Genomic DNA, 8,651 nt, shown 5'->3' with positions numbered 1-8,651 from the left:
TGTGTAGCCGGACCACCCCCCCCAGCCTTGCGTGCTCCTCCTCTGTGTGTAGCCGACTATCTCCTACAGCCTTGCGTGCTCCTCCTCTGTGTGTAGCCGATCATCTCCTCCAGCCTTGCGTGCTCCTCCTCTGTGTGTAGCCGATCATCTCCTCCAGCCCTGTGTGCTCCTCTTCTGTGTGTAGCCGACCATCCCCCAGCCTTGCGTGCTCCTCCTCTGTGTGTAGCCGACCATCCCCCAGCCTTGCGTGCTCCTCCTCTGTGTGTAGCCGACCATCTCCCCCAGCCTTGCCTGCCCCTCCTCTGTGAGTAGCCGACCATCTCCCCCAGCCTTGCGTGCTCCTCCTCTGTGTGTAGCCGATCATCTCCTACAGCCTTGCGTGCTCCTCCTCTGTGTGTAGCCGACCATCTCCCCCAGCCTTGCGTGCTCCTCCTCTCTGTGTAGCCGACCATCTCCCCCAGCCTTACATGCTCCTCCTCTCTGTGTAGCCGACCATCTCCCCCAGCCTTGCGTGCTCCTCCTCTGTGTGTAGCCGATCATCTCCTACAGCCTTGCGTGCTCCTCCTCTGTGTGTAGCCGACCAACCATCTCCCCCAGCCTTGCGTGCTCCTCCTCTCTGTGTAGCCGACCATCTCCCCCAGCCTTGCGTGCTCCTCCTCTGTGTGTAGCCGATCATCTCCTCCAGCCCTGTGTGCTCCTCTTCTGTGTGTAGCCGACCATCCCCCAGCCTTTCATGCTCCTCCTCTGTGCGTAGCCGACCATCTCCTCCAGCCTTGCGCGCTCCTCCTCTGTGAGTAGCCGACCATCTCCCCCAGCCTTGCCTGCCCCTCCTCTGTGTGTCGCCGACCATCTCCCCCAGCCTTGCGTGCTACTCCTCTGTGTGTAGCTGATCATCTCCTCCAGCCCTGTGTGCTCCTCTTCTGTGTGTAGCCGACCATCCCCCAGCCTTTCATGCTCCTCCTCTGTGCGTAGCCGACCATCTCCTCCAGCCTTGCGCGCTCCTCCTCTGTGAGTAGCCGACCATCTCCCCCAGCCTTGCCTGCCCCTCCTCTGTGAGAAGCCGACCATCTCCCCCAGCCTTGCGTGCTCCTCCTCTGTGTGTTGCCGATCATCTCCTCCAGCCTTGCGTGCTCCTCCTCTGTGTGTAGCCGATCATCTCCTCCAGCCCTGCGTGCTCCTCTTCTGTGTGTAGCCAACCATCCCCCGGCCTTGCGTGCTCCTCCTCTGTGTGTAGCCGACCATCTCCTACAGCCTTGCGTGCTCCTCCTCTGTGTGTAGCCGACCATCTCCCCCAGCCTTGCGTGCTCCTCCTCTGTGTGTAGCCGATCATCTCCCCCAGCCTTGCGTGCTCCTCCTCTTTGTGTACCTGACCATCTCCCCCAGCCTTTTGTGCTCCTCCTCTGTGTGTAGCCGATCACTTCCTCCAGCCTTGTGTGCTCCTCCCCTATGTGTAGCCGACCATCTCCCCCAGCCTTGTGTGCTCCTCCTCTGTGTGTAGCCGATCATCTCCTCCAGCCTTGCATGCTCCTCCTCTATGTGTAGCCGAACATCTCCCCCAGCCTTGTGTGTTCCTCCTCTATGTGTAGCCGACCATCTCCTCCAGCCTTGCATGCTCCTCCTCTGTGTGTAGCCGACCATCTCCCCCAGCCTTCTGTGCTCCTCCTCTATGTGTAGCCGACCATCTCCCCCAGCCTTGTGTGCTCCTCCTCTGTGTGTAGCCGACCATCTCCTCCAGCCTTGCATGCTCCTCCTCTATGTGCAGCCGACCATCTCCACCAGCCTTGTGTGCTCCTCCTCTGTGTGTAGCCGACCATCTTCCCCCAGCCTTCTGTGCTCCTCCTTCTGTGTAGCCGATCATCTCATCCAGCCTTGCGTGCTCCTCCTCTGTGTGTCGCCGACCATCTACTCCAGCCTTCCCTGCTCCTCCTCTGTGTGTAGCCGATCATCTCCTTCAGCCTCGCCTGCTCCTCCTCTGTATGTAGTCGATCATCTGCCCCAGCCCTGCGTGCTCCTCCTCTCTGTATAGCCGATCATCTCCTCCAGGCTGGTGGGTCATCATCTCAACTGACTGCAGTGTGTTTTTTCTTAACTGCTTCCAATAACTGTGTAATCACACCTACCTATATGAAATGAAAATATATGAAGTGTAATCAGTACTTTTCAAATAATAATTTTGTCATTAGAAATGTATTTTAGTTCAAGTATTCAGTTTAATTGCACTTGAGTGAAGTACAAACTCCCAAAAAATATTTAATTTCAGTAGTGAAGTAAAATAACTACTTATATTTAAAATAAATACTTTACACAAGACGACTGCATGACATTTAATTGTATATGATCTGTTTCTGTTCCTCTGCTCTCTGGTTGTCTGTTGTTTAATAGCATTGATAATCCAAAACAACGTGGATATAACGTTAACTACTTCAGAGAATAGAAAACAAGCACATCTTAAAAATTTCTTACCTTTATGAAAATGTTGAGAGCAAACATACATAAACGGATATATGTTGGCACAGGCCATCCGATGCTTCTTGGTTATTTTCACTACATGCTGTCCATAGTCTTTCATCCAAGTGGGAGACCTAAAATATATTTTTTCATGGTGAGTGACCTTTTCTATCGTATGATTTACTATTGCAGACTGTCACATAACAAGAACGTACCATTTTATCACTGAAATGCAACAAATGAAAAAGACTATTCTCTGGCTACAAAACGCCTTGGCTTTGATATACTTCAAACAAAATCGATGAACAGACTGATATAACATCATTTCTAACAAAATTAGGCTGAAACGAAGTTCGCTTTGAGTTCGTTTCTGGACTTTCAGCAGTTCGAAACAGCTGACCAAAGCGAACTTTCTGGTTCGTTTGGCTCCTTAACACCTTTGAGCGTCCATTGGTCAGTGGCGGGCATGCAATCGGTGGGTGTGTTCTGAAACTCCACCTTCTTTGACAAGCGATTTTTCCCCCCGGTTCGTATCTCATACAATGTAGGTCAGGCAACAGAACAACATCTCCTATCACTAGCAACATAGATACAGTGTGTCGAATAGCTGAGCTGGCACAGATATTTTTGCACCTGTACGATCACTCGCGGAGAGACTTTAAAGATTCAGAGAAAGGATTTAATTCTTAGAAAGAGATTGCAACGAACCTTGGTGTCATGCAAAAAGCAACGCAGAGAAACATCCGAGACAAGTTTCCCAAAGCCATGAAAAGAATGAAAGGAAAGAGTAAAGATATAAGGTAGCAAGTACTAAATACACGCGTTTCAAATAAATGTTACACAATACTGCTGCTGTTGTTGTTCTTTCAATAAGCAAATTTAAATAAATGAAATGCTAAACGAACAAACAGTAAAAAACCTTTGTTTTTATCAAAAGTAAATCATGACACCACATAAAATATAAAAAGGTATAACAATTTATCCAGTTTAAATGAACACTAATAAAATAAAGTAATAAACTGACTCCAATATTTTTTTTCCATATCATGCTAAAGTTTTACAGACTATGATACATTCACACTTCCCATGAAGGACTGATTATGGTTCTTTTGTATTGCAAACATTATACTTGTCTCTGAACTGCTGCTAATCATTATTCTTTTGTATATAATATTCTGACCATTGGTGCACGTCTCACACTCATCATATCATTGTTGTTGTGTTTATGGGATATGCGCCAGGGTCATGTTTACGTTAATCTACACCCTGCCTCCAGCAGCGCGAGGGTGTCGGAATGTTCGAAAACCATATACCGTTGCTCAGCCTTTTTGAACTTTCTTTTTGTCCCCAAACAAAGAACGAAAACAAACTTTTTTTGAATTATATCGGGGCCTTTACAAATGGTGGCGATACCCATAATGCATTTTGTTTCTCGCGAGTATGACATCACTTGGCAAAGACCAATATGGACGTCCCTGGAAGTTTAGTGTTTTGTAAAAAGCTGATTAAAGTAGTTACCACAGACTCATAACTCTTTTCCAACTTTTTGTCTTTTTGGAAAATTATTGTTTTATTAATTTTATTTTATGATTTATTTTATGAAAAATATGTTTTTATTGAGACAAAACTGCTGAAAATGTGCGCATTTTCATATAAGTTAAACCTTTTTGAGGATATCCTCAAAAATAAAAATGCTTCATGAAGAGACAAATGAATGTTACAAACTTTGTATTTCAGGTTTAGTGTTGTAATTTGCTCAGTTCAGAAACTGATAAGATTAAATTTCACTAAATTAGTCTCATACACACAGTTGTTTTATGGGCTACAGAGTTGGCAATATTGCTAAACCTCAACCAGAAACATACCATTTTCTCTTTTATATGAACATAGTTTTTTGTTTTCATCTTAGAAACTGGTGAATGTCATTTGAGCAGTGCTGTTCACAAGTTAGCATGAGTTCGAATCATCACATGTGGATGATGGTCCCTCTAGTGGTGCATGAGGTTTAGGTGTGTTCCACGAACAGACACAGACAGCAGAACAGATGCAGCACATGTGCTCCAAGCATCTGCTTTATGTTACCTATCTGCAAACTGCTTTAACAGATTACAAAACCCTCTGAAGACCTTAGCAGGATATTACACACAATTCCATCAAATGTCTTCCCTTTGACTCCCTCAGGATTCTAGATAAGAATCTGCAATGAATTCAACATAGTGTTTTTTTTTTCCAACTCAGAAAATAATTTGTACACTATTTACATTGATATACCACTTTATCTTGCGAAATGTTTCAACAAACTGTCCCATAATCCATGTTGCTCTCCGTGTCCGTCTCCACACCCGTCACCTGTGCAAAACAGCTTTATCTTTGATTCTAAGAATGACACCGAACAGACTTTGAGGCTTAAGGTTAATGCTTGGGAAAATGTGCATAAATCTATACCATTAAGCGTTTTAAAGCACTCGGAAAGCTTCTTTAATTAAGCTTGTTTAGGGGACATGCGTCAGCTGCATTGCTGTTTCATCGCTCCGGTCTTTTGTAGAAGGTTTAAATTCTTTGACCCAGTGACCCAGTCTAAGTGGCTTTCTCTTTTCTTTATCAGATTGCCACACCGATCACTGTTAAGACTGTGTGGCCTTAAGTCACAAATAAGGATTTGAGCAGAAAAGTTGCGGATAAGGGGTGTTTGAAAAGCATTAAACCACTCTGAATACTTAACGCACTGTATCAAACAACATGTGTGGATGTATTTACAGTACAGAACAGATATATAACAGAGAATGTCTTATTACACATTTCAGGCAAGATGAAAGAAGAGTTTGGGGGGGGGGGGTACGGGTTATTTATTTGGTTCATAATTGCATGATTTCCCTCTTGATTGACACAACACATTAAAAGATCAAAATCTGTCAATGACGTCTATGAATACAACAGAAATCAATCATAATAATAATAAATTAATTAAAAATAGAAAAAATAAATAATGCAGAGAAAGAAAGAATTTTGGTTTACCAAATAATGCCAGCTATCTGAGATCATTTATGAAAATAGAGTATGTGAAGATGATCGGCACATTGGTTTTGGGGTTGGTTGGCACACTGTAAAATAACTCATTATTCATAGCAGATGTGAACATGTACAGTACCTGCACACACACAAGATAGCACATGGCCGCAACCTGCGTAGACATTGAGATGGATATGTCAGTTTTCAGACTAGCATTTTTTATTTTTTTTTTGATGATGATGTTTTGAATACATTTATTAATTCATTGTTTTTTTTTGTTTTTTGTTTTTTATATAAAAAAATATAACATTTTGTGAATCTGTAAAGTTACATGTTATTATAAAATAGTTTTGACAACGTCATAGCACTGAATAGTCTGTTAACTCAATAAATGAACAAATAACATCTGAAAATATAACACTAACAATACATGCCATGCATAGAAGTACAGTGATTTTGCTGTCACTCTGGCTATGGTGTGAGCGGCATTTAGGTGGTTTGGAGGACCACTGGTTCATCCGCGTGGGTTTCAGCGAGACAGTTTTTCATGGGCTGACGAACCTGAGATTGACCAAAACTCAAGCATTCTCAGGTTGGACAGTCCTCGAAAGCACTGCTCATCCAGGATGGCCAGAGCACACTGACCACAGATTACTCTCACATCCTCAAAAAAAAAAAAAAAAAAAAAAAAAAACACAAAAAAGAGAAAAAAAAAAATCAGAGGATAGAAAAAAAAAACTAGCAAAATTTAGACCTGCCAAATATTTTTTCCCCCCAAATTGTAATTTGTAAATTTAAATTGTATCCATTTCAATGATGAGAAGAACATAATAGCACATTTTCTTTCTTTCTTGAATGGAGGAAAAGGATGGACATTTACAACAATATGAAAATATAGAATGATAAAAAAAAAAAAAAAAAAGATGAAGAAACACAGAAAATCTGATTTTAAACCATGCTTGGAAAAGTTACTAAATATCTCAATTTCCATTTAAGCAATATGTAAAAATAAATCAAATCCAATCTAGAATACTGAAAACTATAATATTAGCATGATTTTCGCAATTTTCAGATTGTGATCATTAAAGGTACAGGAACCAAACTTTAATCACTCAACGTCACGTTTATAAAAACAAGTTACTCTTACTTACTGAGAAATCTTATAGAAATGTCCCCCATAAAAAGTACATAAAATATGGCCTACATAAAAAAAAAAAAAAGAAAGTAAATGAGTTACGTTTAAATAAATAGACTCTCTATCAATACACAGTCTCTGTCATGCTGTACTGTATGCTGTAGTGTATCATGATGTGCCAACTTTCCCGCCTTTCCAGTTGGAAAGTGCCACTGAAACCTTTACCTTACAACATCTATAACATATAAATAGCTACATACAAACAAATATGAAGCATTCATTATTATAAAGCAAATCCAAGGTGTTTAAGCAGATGCAATTATTATATTCAAGCACTTAGAGACAATCAGCTCAGCTGTGTCTGACTGTAATGGCCTCGTGGCTTTACAGAACAACACCGTCCCACGGCTTTAACCCTCCATATCTCTCAAAGCTCTGTCTGTATCAAAAACCCCATAAAACCTCGCAGATACCATCACTTTTGACTCCAGGATGATGTTCAAAATCGTAGACTCTTATGAATAGATTCACAGATGCATTGGTTGACCTTGTCTACAACTATAAACGTCATCTCAGATGGATTTCAGCCTCCAAAAAGTCCTGGTTTTCTCACTGTACGTTAAATTTGGCATTCACTGTGGGCTGGTACACGCAGCTATGCAAAACACTCACCTCTGCATTACCTACACAGACGTTGATTCACTCCTCGTCGCTCCACACTGACAGAGGACTTTGAGGCCTTCAAAGTATGTGCTGAAGCCCTCACTTGAGCCCACAGAGGAGCCGGACCATCGGGCTGATGCTCACACACTCACTCCCTCCAGCGCTGTGACCTGCAGGGCCCTCGCGAGCTGCTGGAGATGCTGTAGAGCTGCCACACATGAGCAAAGCGCCTCCTTCCTGTTTGTCACTATGAACAAGCTTGTGGTAAACTTTCCATGACATCTCAATATTGAGGGCCACTAGAGCACGTTTCATTCATCTCAACCGCTCCCTTTTTGAAATGCCTTATGTGACATGCTGATTGTTTTATGACAGAGGAAGTGCAAGATTATAGCTTTTTTGGTTTTTTAGAAAATTTGGTTTTAAACATGGCTAAATATCAACTTTTGCCTCCGCTTGTTCATTTTAACCAGGCTGGTTATAACGATGAGTCATATTAACCAAAAGCTATATTAGTCACTTACATTAATGCAATACAAGAGACAAATGTTCTCAGTTTGTAAAATCAATGAAGCTCCTTTATACATTAATTACGTGTTGTGTGATGAACTAAAAGTTAAGGTGATCTTTAAGTGTAGGATACACTGAGAAGGGTAGTTATTATAGTGTTGACTATCATATAGCAGAGTGGAGTTAATTATGGAAACTGATGAAAGATTGCTAGGTTAGTTTCCATATCAAGAGGACAACCACAGCATCCTTCCTGTGTGTTTAAGACATGAATGAGTTTCAATCCCGCTGTCTATCTTACAAAAAGCATACAAAATAGAAGGAAAGTGCCATAAAACAGTCTAGCACATTCTTATCATCACAGATTTCGAATGGAAAATGCATTGATGTGAAATTCTCAGACATGACATTTCATTTGTCCTCAAAAAAAAAAAGGCTCGATGAGTCTCTTATGCTCAGCAAAGCTGCATTTCTTTGATCAAAAATACAGTAAAAACTGCAACATTGTGAGATATTATTATTATTTAAATGAACTGTTTTCCAGTTGAATATATTTTCAAATGTAATTTATTTCTGTGATGCAAAGCTAAGTATTTGGCATCATTACTCCAGTCTTTAATGTCACATGATCATTCAGAAATATATCCTTCTAATATACTTAATATATCTGGTGCTCAAGAAACATTTTTTTTTTTTTTTTTCTCAGTGCTGCTTACACAATTTATTCAGGATTATTTGATCGATTTTATGCTTCCTTGCTCAACAAAAGTACTCATTTCTTTAAACCAAAAAATCTCACCGACCCCAAATTTTTGACCAGTACTGTATGTGTACATTTTTATATCCAAACAGTGTGATTAGGATCATTACATGAAGCACATCGCAA

At 41.4% G+C, this 8,651-nt stretch overlaps 1 long non-coding RNA gene across 1 annotated transcript in view; it reads right to left on the bottom strand.

Moving 5' to 3' along the window:
* LOC109048644 overlaps window positions 1-7,481 on the bottom strand; it is an 8,453-nt gene extending 972 nt beyond the window's left edge. The window contains exons 1-3 of the long non-coding RNA XR_002010975.2: window positions 7,265-7,481; window positions 2,464-2,582; window positions 1-2,120 (exon numbers count right to left, since the gene is read on the bottom strand). The exon at window positions 1-2,120 is cut by the window's left edge and continues 972 nt beyond it. This is a non-coding gene — a long non-coding RNA (uncharacterized LOC109048644). The remainder of the gene's footprint in view (window positions 2,121-2,463; window positions 2,583-7,264) is intronic.
* Between the last annotated feature and the right edge of the window lie 1,170 nt (window positions 7,482-8,651).

The sequence above is a fragment of the Cyprinus carpio genome, chromosome B23 (assembly GCF_018340385.1).
Source record: "Cyprinus carpio isolate SPL01 chromosome B23, ASM1834038v1, whole genome shotgun sequence".
In the NCBI taxonomy this organism is placed as follows: domain Eukaryota; kingdom Metazoa; phylum Chordata; class Actinopteri; order Cypriniformes; family Cyprinidae; genus Cyprinus; species Cyprinus carpio.
This window is presented reverse-complemented; position numbering and strand designations above follow the sequence as displayed.